The sequence below is a fragment of the Danio rerio genome, chromosome 16, assembly GCF_049306965.1.
Source record: "Danio rerio strain Tuebingen ecotype United States chromosome 16, GRCz12tu, whole genome shotgun sequence".
In the NCBI taxonomy this organism is placed as follows: Eukaryota; Metazoa; Chordata; class Actinopteri; order Cypriniformes; family Danionidae; genus Danio; species Danio rerio.
Genome location: NC_133191.1, coordinates 51,979,793 through 52,003,795, shown reverse-complemented (window position 1 = coordinate 52,003,795; position 24,003 = coordinate 51,979,793). Strand labels below are relative to the sequence as shown.

The 24,003-nt window shown below is 38.8% G+C and overlaps 1 protein-coding gene and 2 long non-coding RNA genes across 3 annotated transcripts in view; 2 read left to right on the top strand and 1 right to left on the bottom strand.

Annotated features, from left to right (window-relative positions):
- Window positions 1-307: 307 nt before the first annotated feature.
- LOC141378327 (uncharacterized) lies at window positions 308-22,095 on the bottom strand. Its single transcript, XR_012392540.1, has 3 exons — window positions 21,944-22,095; window positions 13,815-13,962; window positions 308-1,177 (listed from the first exon to the last, which is right to left on the bottom strand). It is a non-coding gene; the product is annotated as an uncharacterized lncRNA (long non-coding RNA).
- LOC141378325 (uncharacterized) lies at window positions 7,192-12,900 on the top strand. Its single transcript, XR_012392538.1, has 3 exons — window positions 7,192-8,709; window positions 9,482-10,876; window positions 12,271-12,900. It is a non-coding gene; the product is annotated as an uncharacterized lncRNA (long non-coding RNA).
- cthrc1b (collagen triple helix repeat containing 1b) overlaps window positions 15,661-24,003 on the top strand; it is a 50,899-nt gene continuing 42,556 nt past the window's right edge. The window contains exons 1-2 of the mRNA XM_689410.9: window positions 15,661-15,998; window positions 17,869-17,934. The gene's annotated coding sequence lies outside the window, so the exon portion shown is untranslated. The remainder of the gene's footprint in view (window positions 15,999-17,868; window positions 17,935-24,003) is intronic.

Below are 24,003 nucleotides of genomic sequence, written 5' to 3'. Positions count from 1 at the left end.
CAATAATCATAGGAAAACAATGATAATAAAATCTAAAAATATAATAAAATGACTAATAATAAACAAAACTAATCAAAGCAGCTGACCGCTTACTTTCGTATGGACGGCTTTCCCTCTGTTACTTGTTTGCTCAGTGGCTCAGGATTTGAGATGCAGAGGAGAGTTGAATGACTGACCCACCGTCCTCCTTCCCTAAACCCAACCAATAGTGTTTATTTCTTAGATTTTCTCACATTTTATTCTTATTTTTTAAGTTCAATATCTATTACAGGTGAAGGTGTGCTTACCTAAGAAATGACTATTATATCCAATTTAATTAAATTCATCTTTATTTAGCGCTTTTACAATGTGGATTGTCTTAAAGCAGCTTAACATAGAAGTTCTAGTAAATTGAAACAGTGTCAGTCCAGTTTTCAGAGTTGAAGTTCAGTTTAGTTCAGTTCAGTGTGGTTTAATTTTCACTGCTGAAAGTTTAAACACTGAAGAGCAAATCCATCGATGCACAGCTCCACAACTCCCAAACCAAGCAAATTAGTGGCAACAGCGGCGAGGAGCAAGCTTCACTGTAATAATGTTCGTTCTTGTTGTGGGAAGAAGAAGACAGGGTCTGCGATATCAGGTGAGTAATTGTTTTTATTTTCCTCGTGTTTAATTGATTACACAACACGAGTAGGTGTGCGTGTGTGCTCTCCTCTCTCCCGGCTGCTCCTTCTGTTCTCCTTAAGAAGGGTGTCTCTTTGGCCCAAACATTGAAATAAACAGGTGTTATTTATAATTTCAGATTGGCCTGCTGATTAGCCGTCGGGCTCTGAGCATGCTCTCCCCCTTCATCGGGTGTTCGATCATGCTTACCTCTCCACATTCACCAATTGACAAAAGTGAAGGGAAAAAAAAACCTTGAGAGAAACCAGGCTCAGTTGGGCATGACCATTCCTCCTCTGCATGGCCAAACTTCTTGTGCAGAGCTGCAGTCTAGGCGCTGGAGGCTGAAGAACGCTGGACATCCAATGTAAAGAAGCTGCAGGTGTGAGTAGGTCACCTTTAGGTTGGCCCACGGGATCAGTACTGAGACTCGTCTGTCACTGGGGCATTTCATGAACCAGCCTCCTGCCCTCCACTCCTCCATGGCCGCCACAGCATCTGCTCAGGATACGGCCTGGTCCAGGATTATGGAAACCTTAGGAATAATAAAAAAGACTGTGGAGAGGTAAGCATGATCGAATACCCAATAAAGGGGGAGAGCATGCTCAGAGCCCGGCGGCTAATCAGCAGGCCAATCCGAAATAATAAGCAACACCTGTTTATTCTAGTGATTGGACCGGAGAGACACCCGTCTTAAGGAGAACGGGAGGAACAGTCGAGAGAGAGAGAGAGCTGAACGACGGCCACACAGTGGGAGCTGGCCTTGACAGTGATACATTATTAAAAAATAAAAGAAATCTGTTATTTACCTCAACGCCGACCCTGTCTTCTTCTTCCCACACAAAGAACGTTGTTACAGTGGTGCCGAAATCCGGGGAAGAAGAAGAGACCTCGCCGCTAAGATGACCACTCCGTCAACCAGTCCGTTTGCAGAAGTGATCCAGGCGCTCGCGGTCCTCCACCGGGAACAACACCAGGAGATCCTGGACATACGAGCCGAGCAGGAGGAGCGCTTTAAGGTCCTTGTGGAGGCCCAGCGCGAGGACCGCAAGCTCGTCCGGAGCATGCTGAAGCAGGGGATCCAGCCCGGAGCAACATCAGCCACCCACCCTCCCATCACACTACACAAAATGGGGCCACAAGATGACCCGGAAGTCTTCTTAGACCTGTTTGAGAAGATGGCAGGAGCGTGTGGGTGGCCCCGGGCCGATTGGCCGGTGAGAGTCATCCCGCTGCTGTCGGGCGAAGCTCAGACCGCCGCACAGCAGCTACCGGCCGAGGATCTCCTGAATTATGCGCACCTGAAATGAGCCATACTTCAGCGGGCCGGCCGCAATCCGGAGGAACAACGCCAGCGCTTCCGGTCGCTGAAGCTGGAGGAGAGCGGTCGGCCCTTCATATTCGCCCAGCAGCTCCGTGACGCCTGCCGCAGATGGCTGGTGCAGGATGACCGGACCATCGATCAGATCGTCGACGCTGTGGTACTGGAACAGTTCATCGCCCGCCTTCCCTCCCGAACATCGGAGTGGGTCCAGTGCCACCGACCAGACGATCTGGAAACGGCCATCCAGCTGGCGGAGGATCACCTGGTAGCGAGGTCCAGGGTCGGCGAACTAACCTCTCTCTCTCTCTCTCTCTCGACTGTTCCTCCCGTTCTCCTTAAGACGGGTGTCTCTCCGGTCCAATCACTAGAATAAACAGGTGTTGCTTATTATTTCGGATTGGCCTGCTGATTAGCCGCCGGGCTCTGAGCATGCTCTCCCCCTTTATTGGGTATTCGATCATGCTTACCTCTCCACATACCCCCACCGCCCGCCTCAGGCCGGGGAGCCGTCCAATGGTCGGAGCAGTGCCAACAGGCCTTCTCAAAGGTAAAATCTATACTTTGTGGGGGGCCGCTATTGCACGCTCCTGATTTTGCTCTCCCCTTTATTTTACAGACGGACGCGTCCGATCGGGGTCTGGGGGCGGTTCTCTCCCAGGAGGTGGCAGGAGTGGAGCGGCCGGTGCTGTACATTAGCCGCAAGCTAAGTAAAAGTGAGGCTAAGTACAGCACCATAGAGAAGGAATGTTTGGCGATCAGGTGGGCCGTTCTTACTCTTCGCTATTACCTCCTGGGTAGGGAATTCGTCCTCTGTTCAGATCATGCTCCTCTCCAGTGGCTCCACCGTATGAAGGATACCAACGCGCGGATCACCCGTTGGTATCTAGCATTACAGCCTTTTAAATTCAAGGTGATCCACAGACCGGGGGCGCAGATGGCTGTGGCCGACTTCCTTTCCAGGGCGGGGGGGGGGGGAGGGCTGCAGGCCGGACGGCTCCCCGGCCTGAGGCGGGCGGTGGGGGTATGTGGAGAGGTAAGCATGATCGAATACCCAATAAAGGGGGAGAGCATGCTCAGAGCCCGGCGGCTAATCAGCAGGCCAATCCGAAATAATAAGCAACACCTGTTTATTCTAGTGATTGGACCGGAGAGACACCCGTCTTAAGGAGAACGGGAGGAACAGTCGAGAGAGAGAGAGAGCTGAACGACGGCCACACAGTGGGAGCTGGCCTTGACAGTGATACATTATTAAAAAATAAAAGAAATCTGTTATTTACCTCAACGCCGACCCTGTCTTCTTCTTCCCACACAAAGAACGTTGTTACAAAGACTAACATAAGTGCAGATGTCGTTCAAATTATAATGTCTTAGGGTGCTTTCACACCTACACTTTTGTGTCGGAACGTGTCTCATTTGCCCAGTTAGTGCAGTTCATTTGGCATATGTGAAACCACCAATCGATCTCGGATCTGTGCCAAATCAATCACTCCGAGATCGCTTGAATGAGATGGTCTCGGGTCGATTGAAACAAACTCTGGAGCGGATTGATTGCAGTAAGAAAGCGATCCGATCCGAGCGCGGTTATATCACTGTGTTTTATGGATATAATAGGCATACGGATATATGAATAGAGAATTATGAGTAGGACGGGAAGTTTCGCGAGTCTCCGGATGTCCGCAAACGAATGATAATCTCCCGGTAATCTCGCGTCTCCCTCCCGGTCCTCAAATAGACAACGTCGCGCACCCTTTTCACCCCTCCCCACCGCATCTCTCCTCACTCTTCAGACACGTTGCGCGCACCTTGTCAAACACCACCAAACCCCCACCTCTCCTAAGAGCTGAGCGGGACGCTGCAAAATAAACCCTGACACTCTGACCAATGTGAGGAGAGTTTACTCGCACGTGACTTGTTTTAGCTCTTTTGGTCCGATTAGAAACTTTGCAATGTGACAGCAAACTGCTCCAAGAGCAAAGAGCAACAATGTAACAATTGTTTCGGAACAACTGAATCGATTCACAGGTGTGAAAGCACCCTTAAAGTGTTCCCGGCTCCGGTTGCCCTAAATAATGCAGACCAACAATCCTTTAGAGGATTTGGATTTTTAAAAGCACTTGTATTTTATGTGTATGCTAATGCAAAGAGATGCATCTTTATTCTAGTTTTAAACTGACAAAGTGTGTCTTGTTCAAAGAAACCAGATGTGCAGCAACTGAAACTACAGATACTGGAAGCCTGTGCTGGCTTTTCTCCTGCGGTGTTGCTATCAGTGTATGAAGAGTGGGAGAAAAGGGCTGCGTTGACAATCCAACACAATGGGCAGCACATTGAACACAAGTGGTCAGAAACTTGAAAATAATTCATGAAAGAATAAAAGTTACTTTAAAACCAACACCATTGTTTTTCTTGTGAAATTTTCAATAAGTTTGATTGTGTCCAAGATGGCCGACTTCAAAATGGCCACCATGGTCACCACCCATCTTGAAAAGTTTGCCCCTCACATATACTAGTGTGCCACAAACAGGACGTCAATATCACCAACCATTCCCATTTTATTAAGGTGCATCCATATAAATGGCCCACCCTGTGCATGCTTAAGTAATGTAAAATAAATTGCACCGCAGTAAACGTTTTATTATTCATAAACAAATATGTGAAATCAGTCCTGGAGCAACACAGAAAAGTAATAGGTCAAAAGCTGCACATCTCGTGAGTATATGTTTTGAACTTGATGCCAATATTATGCAAAATTAATTACCTCATTATCTTCAACACACAATTTTTTTATTTTGAGTTAACTACACTCATTTTATTTCATAACATTTACTGTTGGGTTTTACACTGTAGCCTGGCATGCTGAATACAGGCGTTGAATGATGATTTTCTAAACATGTCCCTTCTCCATTTTGAACTCCATCTCTCATGTAAACACCTTAAAATTAGTCAGTTTCCATGCCATTTTATGCAAATGTGCTCCAATCAGGGAAGCGATCTTAAACCCAGCCTTATAACAGTAGCCTATATTCTTTTTAATTACTAGTTAATCTTATTATAATGCTTTGATGAGTGGTGTAGTCATTCCAGCAGTGCTGCACTGTTCATGAAACTACAGGTAAACGCCTCACTAGTTTTCCAGAATGATGATTTTTGCTTTGTTTTAAATGGTGCCGATGGGATCTGCTGTCATAAAAGTAAACACAACTATGGAAGCAACAACAATAGAGGGAAGGCGGCAGGCAAAAACAGTAATTTCCCAAAGCAGCCTATTGCATAACGAAGAGAAAAGAAGAAGAAGGGGAAAAAAGCCCTGAGTGTCACTGCTCTGCAATTACCTTGCTGGGTAATTACTTAGCAGAGCTCTGTTTTGGGGCTGGAATATATTTAATCTGCTGATGATGGCTCTTTTTTTTTTTTTGATGAGCCGTGTAATTAAATTCGTTTGCAATATATCGGAGATTGAAAACTTGAATCGAGTATGGCTTTCTTCCTTATGTGTACTCTGATCCACTACAAAAGCGTTGTAAAATGTGTAATGTTCATGGCAAGCAGTTTTAACGTTGATTCGACATGTAGTAACTTATTGTGCTACAAATGTTTAGCTACTATTTTATTAAGGACTAGTATTTATTTGTTAGATATTAATTTAGCCTACTAGACTGTTAAACATGTCAGTGATTTCAGCTTTTAAAAATGGTTAACGGTAAAAATCTGTAACCTCTTTAATAGGAAGTAACCCTTATACTGCATGGTAAATAACCATATACCTCTAATGTCGAATATTAATTAATGTTGCATCGCTTTAATTTTATGTGTATTAACATGTTGATGTTTAGGATGACACTGAGCTCCTTCCTAAATTTACAAAATACAGTAATTCATTCATTTTCTTGTCGGTTTAGTGCCTTTATTAATTCGGGGTCGCCACAGTGGAATGAAACGCCAACTTATCCAGAAAGTTTTTACGCAGCGGATGCCCTTCCAGCCACAACCTGTGTAAATGCTTACACATTACTGAATACACACAGGAATATGTATAATGTTATATATTTTTTAAGTTTAGATTTGTGCACCTGTCGGGTTTTGGAGATGTATGCGTCATCATATGGGGCATAAGAACAGGACTCGTGTTAGGATATAACTCTTTTCGTTTTTATTGTTCATTTATTCGTTTGCTGGAAATTAGAACTGAAATTAGACATAGTTTTGAAACAAATCTTTGCGCCTAACAAATTAATTATGTAGGCTAATGGATGTCTTCAGTGGAGTGAGTTTCCACCGTTTTCTAAACGAAAGTAAAGGAGTAAAAGGAAAGAGAAAGTAAAGAGGCTGAATGGAGGAGGCTCATTCTTTATCCCCGTGCTGCAGATGGTCTGTTTAACTGTTTTTTCGCCAGTGAAGCGCTCAGTGTTTCCACTTACAAAGTCTGCCATGTAAATAGCAAATACGCCATGGCGCGACACAACTGACTCTTAAAGGAAATGTGAGACTCTGATTGGTTTAATGCATGTTATGCTCAAAGCACACCCATAACTAGGGCCAGACGGAATCTGCTGACGTTTTTTGCTATTTCTGTGGAGAAATTTGGTTAAAATCACTGGATTTCTGTGGAATTATTTGGGAGTATCATAACTAAAACCTTAAAATGACAAATAAAAAATTTAATCTTTTAAACTTTTATTTAATGTTTAAAAGGCAAATCCAATTAGATTAACTTTATTTGGTAAACAATGCAAGTCTTTCATATAATATATCTACTAAAAGACAGAAAATATGACTATAAGCTGCATTGTACATAAATTGGACGAACAATTTTCACATTAGTCAATAATATTACTGTGATTAATTTAAAAACGGAATAAATATAGATTTACACACATTTACTCAAGTAAATAAACGGAATAATTGATGGGCTAAAAAAATCTGTGGAATTCTGCGTGCAGAGTTTCCTTGTGGGCCTACCCACAACTCATTAGGAGAATAAGCACAACCCTGTTAGATCAATCACCGAGGCGCAGAGCGTAGATTTTTCACCCTTAAAACAGCAAAAGTGGATTTAGACCTGCCTTTAATGCTTTTGCGCTAAGCGCTTTAGACTTTGAGCTTAGATCGTTAATATAGAGCACTAAATGTTAAAATGGCTTGCCATACAATAACCTATTTTAACCTGCTAAGCAAATGTACTGGTTCTTCCTCAAGTATCGTGAATGCATGACGTCACAATTCTTGAAGGAAGGAAGTTTTTCCTCAAGCAGATTGAGCTTTTCTCCACCATCTGCGTCGCTCTCACGACGGCAGTAATTATCAAGGTAATGGTGCTTATCATGCATGAAATATGAATACCATTTACATAAATCGTCCTTGATAGTCCAAACATCCTTAGCGAAAAGTTGAGATGCCTTAAATATTTGACGGATTTTCCGAGCCGGAGGGATATGAATCTAAAGCTGACATTTTCCTCCTGACACAAAGTGTTGCAGGTTAACAGCAAGCTGCAGCTTTGCAGTCTATCATACCGTATGCTTGACATTTTGGCAGGGGACAACTCTGTAGATTATAGCAGGAGACACTTAGATAAAAACCTGACGGTGGCAGGGAATAGATGCGGCATCTATTTTGAGTCCCTAACGCACAAGTCTCTTTGGACCGAGGCGTCGCTCAGGGACTCGTTCAGCACATCTCAGTGTATTCACTTCATCAGAGAGTCTGCAGAACGAGAGAATCTCACAATAAATGCTTACTGAGAGTCTGTCAAACGCATGCCGATGCAAACCGACAAACTTTTGTTGGCTCTGTTGTGTTGAATCCACAAGGTGAAGTGCTAAAAATGAGTCTTCATGCTGGTTTTTGACTTACAGTGAACAGCTGCAGAAATACTGCACTCAGTAAATTATCTTTGCTGCTTGTTCAAACTACTTATTAAAATGAGCTGAATCAACACAATTCTTAAGGGTTTTTTGGGGGACAACTTAGTTATTTTTTATTTAATGTTCTTAAATTTGCAAAAAAAACAATTATGTTAACTTTCTGTCAACGATTTGTGTTGGGACTTGTGCGGCAACCTCCAGCTCTCCCTCATGAAGCCAATACTGAAGTAACTGAAATTGCAATTCATTGAAATTCCGCTAGTCCTGGCTCCATAATAGAGCAAATTTCTATTGACCCACTTTTAAAATATCCAACTTTACAGCAGATAAAAAGGTGTTTACTATGGAATCAGTTTAGTCTCAAAAGAAATTCACGCAAAAGACACGATGTACACATGCGTAGCCAAATTCACGTGCATAAAATCAAATTCACGTGCGTAAAATATTTATTTATATTCACAAAAAATTTTCACGTGCTCAAAATAAAAATACATTTTCATAAAATACGTTTCACAAATGCAAAACACCATTTGCAAATGTATAAGAGTGTACAAAAAGTTTTGAATGTTTAAAACTTGCGAGTTTATCCTGAATGAGAATGTGCAAATCCTCTTTCACGTACGACTCCCCCTGGATATGTGTGTGAGTATTTTTGAGACTTTCCTGCCAGAGGCAGGGTAACTCGTACCTTTCAGCCAATCAGATGAGAGCTGTAGTCAATGACACCAACTCTGCGCTTCATTTGCGCAGACTGTTTCTCTCCAGCATGGCGAACGGAGAAAGCAGCAGTCGCACTTTTTTTCATTTATTTAATTATTTGACCATAGCCTCACTCTTTTTATCCATTATTTTGCAGCAGCTCCACTCTTCTTATTTATTGTCTCGCAAAAAAATAATTAATCTCTGGCGAGGATCGAACACGGGTCGGGCGGCTTGATAACGCAACACGCTGATCGCTAGACCACAATAGTACTGCTGTGCTTGCATTACCGGAATGATATTTCATCATTCTGCAGGCTACATTCTGCTCGTGATGCTGCGAGACAATAAATAAGAAGAGCGGAGCTGCGGCAAAATAATGGATAAAAAGAGTGAGGCTATGGTCAAATAATTAAATAAATGAAAAAAAGTGCGACTGCTGCTTTCTCCGTTCGCCATGCTGGAGAGAAACAGTCTACGCAAATGAAGCGCAGAGTTGGTGTCATTGACTACAGCTCTCATCTGATTGGCTGAAAGGTACAAGTTACCCTGCCTCTGGTGGGAAAGTCTCAAAAATACTCACACACGTATCCAGGGGGAGTCGTACGTGAAAAAGGATTTGCACATTCTCATTCAGGATAAACTCGCAAGTTTTAAACATTCAAAACTTTTTGTACACTCTTATACATTTGCAAATGGAGTTTTGCATTTGTAAAACCTATTTTATGAAAATATATTTTTATTTTGAGCACGTGAAAATTTTTTGTGAATATAAATAAATATTTTATGCATGTGAATTTGATTTTATGCACGTGAATTTGGCTAAGCATGTGTACATTGTGTCTTTTGCATGAATTTCTTTTGAGACTAAACTGATTCCATAGTTTACAGCCTGGTACAAAAAACAATTTAGCTTCATATAGCTAATATTACCCTTCGTGACAACTGTGAGGGGGTGCATTTTTTGTAACGTATCAGTTTACTTCATTTTAAGTTATTTAAAGTGCATAATTAAGGGCGTGGCCACTTGAGTGACAGCTAGGTCTCGCTGGTCGCCGTCATCTCAGCTAATTCCAGCTGATTAGCCGTACTCAGCATATCCATCATATTTTTGTGTTGTTTTATGTGGCTTTACACAGTCAGTTGCCTTTTGGAATAATTACCTACTACAATTATCAGATGATATGGCATGCTGTGTGCACTTAATTGTGCTCACAAACCATTTATGTTGCCTCCATTTCCCAGGTGAGTGAAATTCTTATACTTATATACCATCTCTATAAACGTATTTGTTTTATTTAAGATCATTTATAAATTTCTTTAGACCTTGATTAGCTGTAGGCTTTAGAACTTATAGATTAGCTGTAGGCTCCAGAACAGTCATCTGAAACGTCATACAGTGTGATGCCTGGGTTTCATCAATAGTCTTGCATTTACTAACAGACTATTTGAAGTCATTTGATGTGAGTCGCGTTTACCTCCCTTATAAAAACATCATAAGAACAATGCTCAGTAGCTCAATGCATTACAACAGTGTTTTTAAAAGACTAAACACTTAATTGCATCACAAACGAGTCACAGGTAATGAAGTATTAAGCGTTTCTCCCAGAGAAAAGCCCGCTCACGCTCCGCATCATTGTCCATATTTGATTACCCCCGCTTGGATGACGCGTGAACAAAATGGCACCGGTTGGCCTCGCTTACTTGTAGCTTCATTTGCACTCTACAGAAACCTATGGGTGGCGTCACAGATTTTTCATCCATATCTTTTACAGTCTATGGTTGGGACTACATGATGGAATTGTGTGGAACCCAGCATTTTTTTTTGTGTGTGTGTAGGTAACAGACATATTTACAACCCAGGCTCATTATAAAAACATACTGCTATATACATTTTTGGAGAACGTGAAATATGTCCCAGGAGCTATGTTTTTTTGCAGTTTTTATTTTGACAAATCCACCAGAGGCCGCTGTGTACTTTCTCACACGAGTGCCATTCGCACCTGCTCCTCTCGCATAAATCCACCAGAGGCCTCTGTCGACTGACTGACTGACTCCCTAAACCCAACCATACAACACTCCCGTTTTTCCCGGGAGTCTCCTGTATTTTAGACCAATCTCCCGCGACCATCCTGTTTTGTTATTTCTCCCGGACAACTCCTGTAATTTCACCCCCACCCTTTTTGGTACAGTCTGTAAACACCCCCGGGTAGCCAACTTTGTACAGTACCCGATCGCAGAGGCCGCCCAAAACCCACTGCATCCTATCCCGGTTCTCAGCAGTGTTATTCAGAGACCTCAACCCCCACCCTCAGTCTCCTGGATTTTTGGAGACAAATGTTGGCAGGTTTTGCCTAGTTCACACTAGAGGATTTTAAGCCTGATTTGAGCCTGATTTGGAAGTTAACGAGCTCGCCGACAGATCGGGCTGTGATCGGGAAGAAATCTGCGGGTGCTCGCCGCTCGCCGCTCTTTATGTGTGAACTACTGAAAAACGCATCAAGGAGGCTCGCTGACGCGTCGCCGACACCTCGCAGACGGAAATCCAACATTCAGCATGCTAAATATTCCAGAGCAGTCGGCCGACTCAACCCCACGTGTGGTCCGATGTAGTGATGAGCTGCAGCCAATGAGAGAGCATATCAGCATGAGCTGAATGGCTGTGTGTTCAGGAGCTCAGCAGAAACATCTGTGATTGGTCAGAATGGGCATCAGTGCACTCGCTTCATTCTGCGTTAGCACAGACATGAGAGTAGGCTATATTAACAGTGGAACTAGAATTCTGTAACTATTAGAATTACCATACTGCTCATTCTGACCGTTCTCATATAAAACGCCATATTGTCACAACATATTTACATTCAAAGCTATTATTGAGATATTAAAATTAAGCTTTGAATGTTTGGCATCATATTTAATGACACCATTACCCTAAAAATATAATCTTTTTTTGGTAATACAGCCTATAAATATGTAGTTAAGATACTAAAACACTTAAAGGCTTGGCTTTTATTTTCACTTTGAAACAGGAGCTATTTAACAGCACAGAATATGCTTTTTTGAAAGATATCTGAGGTAAATTGATGTTTTTGCCATCAGAAAGTTTTGTTTATGTTAGCAGGAAGTTGCTAGGCAAAAAAATGCACACATATTTAAAGTCACAGCGAAAAGTATCAGACATGCATGCAGTCATTTTGACCAATATGGTAATTTAAGGCAGAAATGCTCAGTTCTTTACTGTTTTGTAATAAAAAAACAATGTCAGAAAGAAATACACTGATAGTTAGAAAACAGCAGGATGTTATAAATATGTTAGTTTTATTTCAAAGAGTTATAAAATTACAAAAATTAAAAACTCTCTGTGTATCTATCCACTGGAACCTTGCAGATGAGTGATTAATCGGACTGATGAATCAGCTGATCTGACGATGTTTTTAAATGCTTTCTCCAAAGCTTGAAACGCTGTCAGTGATGTAATCCGCACACAAGCAGCCAGTAGTGTTCAGCTTTTTCTGACGACTCCTCCCTCAAAATTTCATTGGCTGTGGTTTGGCAGCTTGAATGAGCTGATGGGTAATGAATTGTTGTCAGATCCTCTAGTGTGTGACCCCCCTCTTGTGGATCGTTCACGGAGTGTTGCGTAGTGTGAACACCACAGAGACTAAAAGACACAAAGTCAAGTCATGTAGTGTGAACAGCACAGCGATCTGCTGATGTTTAAAATCCTGTAGTGTGAACTAGGCTTAAGAAACCAACCGACAGTATTTTGAATAGCACTGATTAGCGCCCACCCTCTTTCCTAAACGCAACCGAAAAATTAAAAAAGTAATCCAGAAAAAGAAAAGCCCTCGCCTGATTTCTGTTTATGTCTTACCCGCTTTCTCGAATTGTTCTTCAAATTTGTTCTTCAAAAATTGATGACTCAAATCTCGTCATCGTGATCAGCTCCTCTCTGCGTCTCAAGCTGGTAACAGCAGGAAAGCCGTCCATACGGAGGTAAGTGGTAAGCGCAAAAAGGAACAGCGTCATACCGCCATGTAGCATTTGTTTAAAAGACATGATTCAGCCATATGTACTTGTGGCTACATAATTCGCGGTCTCCAGAAATTTATATAGAGCTCCTATTTTAGAATGAGCCTATTTAAGTAATTATTCACAAATAAATCTAGTTAAATTTTCAGGAAATACAATATGACTTTAATGCTTTATGCTATTTGTGCATGTGGTTACATTTGAATAATTGTAATTTTTTTGTATTTTATTTAAGTTTTTTACATTAAATATTTACATTTATGTTTATTCTATATCTACACAATATACTTGTGCTCTATACTATTTGTTTTCATATAGAACATTAAGATTTGTTCATTTATTACCAATGATAATAATAAAAAAAATGTAGTAGTTGTTTTAATTATTATTATTATTATTATTATAGTTATTTTAATATAAATTTTCACTGTTAATTTTCACTACTAAAAATGTAGTTGTTAAATATTGTGATATTTAATGGAGCAATGAATTTTTCAGAGTATTTCCTATAGCATTTTTTCTTCTAGAGAAAGTCTTATTTGTTTTATTTCAGCTAGAATAAAAGCATTTAAAAAAGAAATTTAAATCATTAAGGCAATATTATTACCCTCCTAAGCAATATTTTTCCAGTTGCCTACAGAACAAACCATCATTATATTTATTATATTATTATATTATAATGATTTGTCTAATTACACTAACTTGCCTAATTAACCTAGTTAAGCCATTTAATGTCATTTTGAATAATAGTATCTTAAAAATATCTAGTAAAATATTATGTACAGTCATCATGGCAAAGATAAAAGAAATAAGCAACCCAGGCTCATTCTGATAATGTACCACTATATACATTTCTGGAAAGCGCCAAATACATCCCCGTTTTTTTGAAAATTTTGTTTTCGCGAATCTAACAGAGAACGCTGTGTATGCTTTTTCAGATCTCAAATTTTTCTCCCGAGAGCCATTAGTGCCTGCTCTTCTCAAGTTAATCCACCAGAGGCCGCTGTCGACTGACCGACCGACCTAACAATACGCCCCCCCCCTCCCTAAACCCAACCAATAGTGTTTTAAAAGCTCCGATTGACCAGTGACCACCCACTTCCCTTAAACCTAAACGACAGTGTTTTAAAAAGCAATCCAGAAAAGAAAATGCCCTCGCGACAGTCTGATTTTTACCACGTTTGCAGATTTTACTACATTCTCACTTTGTTATTTACTTGTTTGTTTTGTTTTTTGCCTTTTGTTTTTCTTACCTGATTTCTGGAATCATTCTATGCCAAACTTGAACGCCATCTTCATGGTCAACTCCACTCTGCTTCTCAAATCATCTGACGCACATGGTGATCCACTGAACAAACTGGTAACAGCAGAAAAGTCGTACATACGGAGGTAAGCAGTCAGCTGGTAAGGGCAGAAAGGAACAGCGTCACCGCCACAAAGCATTCGTTTTGAAAATAATATGCAGACATACATACTTTTGGCAACATAATTCAAGATCTCCAGAATATATGGATATAGGGCTAAATTTTAAGAATTAGCCTATGTTGGAAATATGTCATTAGAAATTATTTATTAAAACTAATACATTTAGAAATATGTTCTTCAATAAAAGCTCTGTTAAACAGAAATTAGAAAAAATAGATAAAAGGATTTAAATTTAACAGGAACGCTTATAATAATTCTGATTTCAACTGTCTATATACCTTGCTTTGTCTTGCACAAAGTGTTCAGAATTGGAGCAAATGACAGATTTTTAATTTCCTCTTTGCCTTTAACAAGCTCACATCGCCAGACTTGCCAGTATTTGGGATTTTTTCATTAATACGGTCACTCATGTGCGAGATTATGCTCTTTTTTTGGTGAACGGCTTGGAGAAATGACTGTTTTCTGAGTGACGAGCAGCACGACAGAAGCTGCAGGAGATGCTCAGACCTCTCTCTCTGCTGTCTGTCATGCCGGATGACTTTTCCATCTGCTTGCTGAATCTACGGGGTAAAAAGCCTGAGTAAAAATTGGCTTCCTTTGATGAGAATGTGACACATGAAATGACTTCTTTTGTGCGGCTCCCTGAGCGTCAGACAAAGCTCGGCCCTCCATTGACTGTCAAACTTCAGGTAAAGACTGCCGCTATCAAAACGCTGGAGCTACTGCCCTCAGGAAACATCCTGCTCTGCAACTGCGCATGAATATTAATTCATTTCCTCGAAATGATGATGCAAATATTCCAAATATTATGCAACCGCTTGAAATCTGATTAATAGCACACCTGTAATTGCACATTCTGAAAGTTTTTAGAAAACTATACGCAGTGAAAAATTATCTGTATATAAACAGTTTCTGCATTTTAGGTTTATTTACTAATGTGAATTGCATTATGGGATGTTGATCTCTACTCTGTCAACTTTTAATGTTGAAATTCAACTCTACAGTTTAACAAAGTGACTTTAATGGATGTTTTAGCAGTTTGAAATAATGTAAGAAATAATATATAAGTCTGTAAAATAACAGAAAATGTACTGGTTGTTTATTAAAAGGTTTTTGTAGCATAATATACAACACCAACCCAGACAAATGTATCACTTTAAACTATTAAAAATGTTTCCTCATTTTTTTAAGGTTAAAAGTTGTTGGAAGAAAGATCTATAGGTTCAATTTAATTCAATTAATCTTTATTTTAATGTAGATTGTGTTAAAGTAGAGAGGTAGTAGAGAGGTTTCGGTAAAGTTGTTTAAATAATATAGAGCCAACTCGAACATATTAAAACTGCATTTTTGGTGTTATATTTCATCTGCAACAACAATGTAAACTTATATCAAGGTATGTTTGGACATTAACTTCTGAATGCATTACCCAACAACCACCAAACACCTGAGGAGATTTCTCTGCTTGAAAGACTCATGAATAGCAGATTATTATAATATTATTATTATCTTGCTGCTGCTTCTCCAATAAGGTAGGTAACGTTAATTAAATATGAAAGAAATGTGGATGATGTGTCGAGATTATTGACAGGGAAGTACTTTTCCTTTACAATAAGAAGGACATATATTTAGGGCGTTGTATAAGTAGCCTATGTGGACGCATCTTTGTTAATCCCCAAACAGGAAGTTTGCACCCCATCATAGTAACGTGCGCAAAATAAAAAAGTAGATACATTATGAAAATTAACCACACTTAGGGCATTTTTTTCCACGTGAGAGAGGATTAAAGCAATAAAGTGTGTTGCTTTATTTAACCATCACAATTTTGTCGAAATGCTGCAGCTGTGAATGGTGATTAGCATCATGGGGAGACTCGTTTCCTCCAGCGCGACACGGCGGGAAACATCAGATGCTCAAACCGGCTGATGGAAGAGTTTCGCGGACACCACACGACACTGTTGCCTCCTAGTGTTTATCCCACTGCTCCTCAACTGGAACAAATATACTCCTCTAAGGTGGGTACACCGTAAAATCTTCATAATTTATGGATTATTTTTGGATTATAGTTTTAACATTTAGTCATTTAGCATGTGCTTTTAGCCATAGACTTAAGTTACAACTGAGGACATAAGCAGCACTTCAAGGGAAAAGTTAATTATTGGAATACCTCTTAGCATAAGCTAAGTTAGGTGCATTAGTCTAATGTTAGTTAATGTTAACTGACAATAAAAAATCTTTGTTTATGTTAAAACAACATTTATTATTACATTATTAAACACAACAATAATGTAATCTACTAATGTTTTAGTAGATACATTAACTTATATGAGAGGCTTTGTAGAACAAATAAGTGGATCTAATTGGATTTGCATTGTAAACATTAAATACAAGTTAATAAGGTATTGTTTTTTTTATTTAATATATTAAGTTTTTAGTTACAATGCTCCCAAAATCATTCCACATAAATCCACAGATTTTTTACAAAATTCTCTGCAGAAATATCAAAAACTGTCCGCAGATTCTGTCTGGCCCTAATGTTTCACACTACTTTCAAAATTACCATAGTAATAGCATAATTTTTATTCATTTACAGTTGAGGTCAGAATTATTGGCCTTCTGGTTATTTTTTCCCCCAATTTCTATTTAACGGAGAGAAGATTTTTTTTCAACACATTTCTGAACATAATAGTTTTAATAACTCATTTCTAACAGTTGATTTCTTTTATCTTTGCCGCCATGATGACAGTAAATAATATTTGACTAGGAATTTTTTAAGACACTTCTATACAGCTTAAAGCGACATTTAAAGGCTTAAATAGGTTAACTAGGCAGTTTAGGGTAATTAGGCAAGTTATTGTATAACGATGGTTTGTTCTGTAGACCATCGAAAAATATATAGCTTAAAGGGGTTAATAGCTTGGACCTTAAAATGGTTCCTAAAAATTAAAAACTGCTTTTATTCTAGCCGAAATAAAACATATAAGACTTACTCCAGAAGCAGAAAATATTATCAGACATACTGTGATTTTTTTTTATCTTCTGTCAAACATCATTTGGGAAAAAAAAAAGAAAAGAATTAAAAAAATAATTCTGACTTTAACGCTACCTTTATTTATTCATGTATTTATTTAAATATCTATAATAGTTATAATTATATTAAGTTTAAATATTATTTTTATGTACCCTAATAGTATTAAACAAAGTGTTGATTCATTTGTTTATTTTTTTATTTAAATATTTTTAGAGCAGTTGATGACATTTTTATGGTAATAATTTAATGCCGTGGTATAATTAATTAATAGCGCAGTATTCTGATTCATACATGGAACTGAAATTTATGTAAAATCATACATTACACAATACTCCCAAGAATACCATGGTAATAGCAAATGTTTGATTCCTTTGCCATTATATTTATTTATTCATTCATTCATTCATTCATTTTATTATCTAAAATAGTTATAATGAAAATAAATATTAGTTTATGATGTACCCTGATAGTATTAAACCAAGTAATACTTTATTTGATTTATTTTATTGAAATGTTTTTGGAGTAGTTGATGACATTTTAATGGTAATAATTTGATACCATGGTATAATGGTATCATTGATAGTGTGTTATTTTGCACTGAAATGTATGATCATATGTTACACAATACTCCAAAGAATACCATGGTGATATCATATTTATATTATTGCTTAATTTACCATGCAAAAATTTTTTAAACTTCCTTTTTTCATGTTTTATTTGTTGTCACTGAATATAATGCCATTGTCATCCCGAATATATGCCATGTAGATTTCATGGTACATGAATACTGTAATTACCCAGTACAATGGTGCTGTACTGTTATAGTCTGATGACTGTCTGCTTTCTCTCTACAGACTGATGGGAAATTCAGACGTCAGGATTTCTTCTCCTCCAGTATCTCTCTATTAGGACATGTCAATGTAAGTCTGCAATAATGGGACAGATATCAGTTGAGTTCTTTTCATCTACATTCAGGGCATCCATTGACCCGTGTGCCGTCTGTCACTGTGATATGCTGTCAAAACCGTCATATTGAGGATTATTCTGATGCAGACTTTAAAATTCAGAACGCCGCACTGCCATTTGTATGCAGAGAATAGAGTTTACATAACTCTCCTGATCATAAGTCGATATGATATTATGTAACCAGTTTCTGCGAGAAGAAAAATGTGGCTCAAGTCTGTTACAACCACTGAAATGGTGGTTTAATATTAGCAGTAATTTATCTATGCTCGCCAGTGTATGTTGCATCAAGCTGAGCTTCTTAAAGAGGCAATTATCTTTGTGATTTTATTTTTTATTTTTTGTCATTTTCAAGCAAAGAAAATTGGACTCCTATCAGTCTTTATTTTTTGCACTAATGTAAGTTAAAACATTTCAAAAAAGACTCTACAAAGCTGCATTTGTCTTTAATTACTAATACTACTTTTAAAAACTATTATATTGTGAAATGTTATTATAATTTTACATAGCAAAACAATACATACAAACAAATATATAAATTTATAAGCCCGATTTTGAATCATTACTCCAGTCTTCACATCAATCATATTAGTGCAAAATTATTAGTGTTATTATAAGTCATTATTCCAAATAAAAATGTTGTTAACTCATTAATTTAAGCATTATTTCATACAGCAACATATATATACAGTGGGTTCGGAAAGTATTCAGACCCCCCTAAGGCCCCGTTTACACTAATGCGTTTTAGTTTGCTACGGTTACGTCATCCGTCCACACTATGCCGGAGTATTCGAGCGCCGAAAACAGAGCGTTTTGGAAACGCTGGTGAGGCTGTTTTCATTCTAAAACGCTGCTGCTCCGTCTCAGTGTTGATGAGGGAAAACGGAGAAATCTGAAAACGGAGGCGGGGCTGCTGAGATTCGCTACCTGATTGGGGCTTTTGTGTCATTGCGTATCCTTCCCTTATTCGTCAAGCCCCTATCACATGACTATAACACATGGCTTTAACCTTACCGGAAGACATGCGACCAGCCTTCACTCTAAACAATAACATGGACACAGAAATGGGAGCGTTGTTTGCACTATTGTCTGTTTTAGGTGCCTTTGTGCAGTTATTCATTTGTTACGTTTAGTGACAACTCAACCTCATCGTCTGTCCACAAAAATACCTCTCTTGCTTTCTTTGCCATTGCGTTCATTGTTCAACCGGCGTTTGTTGACTGACAAAAACCACATGCTGAGCGAGACGCATGCTTTCTGTTCATACCAGAACACGCATGCCCGGAGTGCACGAATGCTCACGTGATATACGTTTTTGGTGGCGTAGTGTGGACGGAGATATGTTCAGAAACGCTAGTGTGGACGCGGATCGTTTTTGATCTAAAATGCCGTTTTAAAAACTAAAACGCACTAGTGTACACGGGGCCTAAATGTCACTTTTTGCTATATTGCAGCCATTTGCTAAAATCCTTTAAGTTCATTTTTTCCCTCATTACTGTACACATAGCAGCTCATATTGACAGAAAAATCCAGAATTGTTGACATTTTTGCAGATTTATTAAAAAAGAAAAACTGAAATATCACATGCAACAAGTATTCAGACCTTTTGCTTAGTCTTTAGTAGAGGCACCCTTTAATCTAATACAGCCATGAAGCTTTTTGGGAAAGTTTTTCACACCTATTTTTGGGGATGCTATTTACCGATCCTTTCCAGTTCTGTCAGGTTGAATAGTAAGCGTTAATGAACAGCCATTTTTAGGTCTCTCTAGAGATGCTCAATTGGGTTTAAGACAGGGCTCAGGTTAACCCATTAAAGGGTCACGAAACACCAAAACACATTTTTTGAGCTGTTGATAGTCCAATATGTGCCCCACACTGCTAAAAACACTATTAGGACACATATATCTCACTAAAAAGTGAAAATTGGTTGTTTTTGCGTTATTTCGAGCAAATTCGTACTTCCGGTTTGAAACTAATTTTTGAAGCTGCGTCACGGCCATGAGATCCTAGCGTGTATTCCAGCGTGTAGACTAGACGTATGTACCTGGGAGTACCTTATTACGTCTCTGAATGGGCTGCATTCATTCACGAGTAAGACTTGGTTCAAACCAATCAGTGCGCTCTATTGTGTATGCGGTGCAACCTCATTAATATGCATGATAGCTTCGAAGACAAAATAAAGTGGAAGAAAGAAAAATGTTTGGAGATACGGGTCGTCAGTGCCTTTATAATTTGCTGCAGTGAAGGTTTTGTTTTCATTTTCCCACTATGAGAGCGCAGCTGGACTCACGTGTTCTGTGACAGGAATAAAACACACACGACTTCTGACCAAGTGCATCTAAGTTTCAGAGAATTGCAGAGGATTTTTTTTTCTCTCATTCGTCGTGTGGTAACAAACTTTGCATAAAAAATATATGCTTTCAGCAGCTCCTTGAATCAAATATCTCGTTTGTCACGAGGGGCATGAATGAAATTCCTGAATGAAAGAGCCAAACTGCAGTTAAAGTCCACCATTTAATAATTTGTCAAATAATTTGTATACTGATGTCCATGTAACCACAGTCACTGTCTTTCTCCCCTGCGTCTGTGTTTGTTTTGCCTCTGTGAAAATCCGCACGTGCCCAAATCGACACTCCCATTTTTATGCAAATTTTTAGAGACCTCCTTCGACACTCCCCCCTAAACAAAGCTGGACATGCCCACTTTCCTGACTTTTTCCAAAGTAAAGGTGTGAAAAAAAACCTGCAGAAACAAGGGGGGTTTCATGGCCCTTTAAAGAACAGTCATGGGGTTTGTTGTGAAGCCACTCCTGTGTTATTTTAGCTGTGTGCTTAGGGTCATTGTCTGATGTCCTGACCAGACTGGAGAAGGTTTTTTTCCAGGATATCCCTGTACTTGGCCGCATTCATCCTTCCCTCAATTGCAACCAATTGTCCTGTCACTTCAGCTGAAAAACACCCCCAGAGCATGATGCTGCCACCATCATGCTTCACTGTTGGGACTGTATTGGACAGGTGATGAACAGTGTCTAGTTTTCTCCACACATACCGCTTAGAATTAAGGCCAAAAAATTCTACCTTCGTCTCATCAGACCAGAGAATCTTATTTCTCACCATCTTGAGAATCGTCCTTCAGGTGGGCTTTCATGTGTCTTGCAGTGAGGAGAGGCTTTTGTCAGGCCTCCACAGTCACCGGACCTGAACCTAATCGCGATTATTTGGGGTGAGCTGGACCGCAGAGTGTAGGCAAATGCTTTGCATCTCTTGGAACTGCTTTATGACTATTGGAAGACCATTTCAGGTGACTACTGCTTGAAGCTCATCAAGAGAATGCCAAGAGTGTGCAAAGTAGTAATCCAAGCTTTAAGAACCTAGAATATGACATACTTTCAGTTGTTTCACACTATAGTTGTGTCCAAACTTTTGGTCTGTACTATACATACATACATACATACATACATACATACATACATACATACATACAATACATACATACATATATATATATATATATATATATATATATATATATATATATATATATATATATATATATATATAACACTGTACCTGAAAGAAAAAACACCACAAACAACTACCAACAAAGAAAACAAATCACTTTTTACACTTTGCACTGATTATTTGACCCAAATTTATGTCTGTCCTACAGTAAGAAGTGTGATTCTGGATTTATGCTGACCTTTAACTTTCCAGCTTTATCTTTGTGGAAAACTCTGCACCACAGATTCTCTTCATCACTCAATACTTGGCCTAAAACAAACACTCCGGCCCGAAAGAACCTTCAGGGCACATGCACTGTATTACTAAACCACATATAAAAATGAACAACGAAGCTCAGAAAAGATTCCCTGTGTTCAGTCGTCGCAACATCAGACCAGTGGCACAGAGAAAAGTTTACTTTACCAGCAGCTTAAATCCACAAAAGCACAAAACTGTTCATATTTACAGTGTCTCAGCAGGGCGATGAATGGACGGCTGTAATGTGGAAAGAAAGAGTGGATTCAGCAGAGAGGAAGACCTCCGTCACGGAGAAACGGCACTCTGTACAGTAAGCACACAGATCTGCTTTCTCTTCCAGCTTTGGGACTTCGCCAAAGCGGCTGCCGTTCAGGAAAAACGGAGGGAATGTTGAATGGAGGACTTGTTTCAGAAGTTGAAATCGAACTCTTTTAAATCTTGTATGCCAGAATATGCAGTTTCAGATGCATGGAGGCTAAAGTCTGAAGATTAAATATTTAAAAAACAATTATTTATCTAATACAGATTGAAGAGGAAAGTAAATGGGAATTTGATCATTATTAATTTAAAACAGAACATTTGCATGAAGGAAAAGCTCACCAATGCTGAATTTATTTGGTTACTGTTAGGGCTACATGATATTAGAAAAATCTTACATTTTAATATGTTGATTTCTGCGATATACTTTGTCAAACTTGGACATCTTTTGTCATCTCACTTTATTTTAAGTTTCAATTCTCGCTCTTAGCAAACCATTTTGACTTTTGCTTCAGTAAATTGCTCCTTATTAATAGTTATTAAGGTAGTTTAGGTATTGGGTAGGATTAGGGATGTAGAACAAGATCAAACAGGAAGTTTAAAATACTAATCATAGATATATACACTAGATATCGCATACAGGCCCTGAGCATGCGTCAATAGCACCGCCACATTTGTACAGTGCTTCCAAGACAAACGTCGTTCAACCGCACTAGTCAAGACTAAAGACAATGTGAAGATGCTGGACTCTAGCGATGTGTACGGGTGTATTAACGAGCAAAAAAAGCAACAAAGGCAGAACATTTCATAGGTAAGATTTAGTTATTTACATATTTGTATGTTATAAAGTTTTGTGTTAAATAAGTAACGTTATTGACGATAATACAGTCACTTGCTGCACTGATCATAAGGCAAAATAGCACCAACTCGCACTAAATTTTAGGCTTATGCTAATTTTGTTGAAAAAAATAAGCAAACTATGAAAAAGAAATATGACAACTAGATGCTGCGGTTAGAAACTTGTATTATTGTCGGCTAAGTGAACGAGTCTTTCATAACGGAGATTCAGGACACGGGTTAGATTTAAATTTAACAGGGAGGGTGGATAATACATTTCCATGCACACAAACACACACTCTTTGTCAGCAATGCCTGTGCGATCACTTATCCATGGATGTAGAAAAGTGATGTAAAATTATAATTTTCGTAATTTAATAAAATATTGCATACTGACCTCTGGGAAAACTCCCGATCATAGATATATGTGTATATGTGTGTATATCTCTTGCTCTGGATGGCCAGTTTGGATGGACAGTCACTTTCATTTCAAAGGAGCGCTACCCTGTACTAAAATGGCAGCTCTATTGACACATTCCTTTCAATAGACAACAACAGCGTAAGCAACATCTAATATAAATATCTGTGAATACTAATAAGCAGCCAATAGCTCAACAACATGCATGCCAATAAACATTTAGTGTATAGTGAGAAGAAATGGTTCCTAAAATGTGACCAATTTTGTTTGATTGGGAGGATTCTGTAGGCAAGTGAATCATGCATAGCATGTAAAAACACACTACAAGCATAGATAAATGCAACAAAGCAAAGATAAAAGTGAAATTAACAGTTCATGCATTTTTGCATGCATGTATTTTGTATTTATATGTGTAAAAATGACACTACAATTACAAGTTAACTCATTATTGCATATCTATGTGATGTGACTAATGCAGATGGACACATTGCGATATCGATGCTCAAACATTATATTGTGCAGCCCTAGTTACTGAATAAAAATGCTGTAAAAGCAGCATTGAGAAATCTATTTTCATTTCCTTTCATTTATTCCAGTTTTGCAAATCTGCATTTTCAGAATTATTACTCTAGCCTCACATCAGTTAATACACATCAGTACAATGTTATATATGTACTATCATACATTAACATTAATGTGAAACTGCTTTGCCACAATCTACATTTTAAAGTGCTATACAAATAAAGCTGAATTGA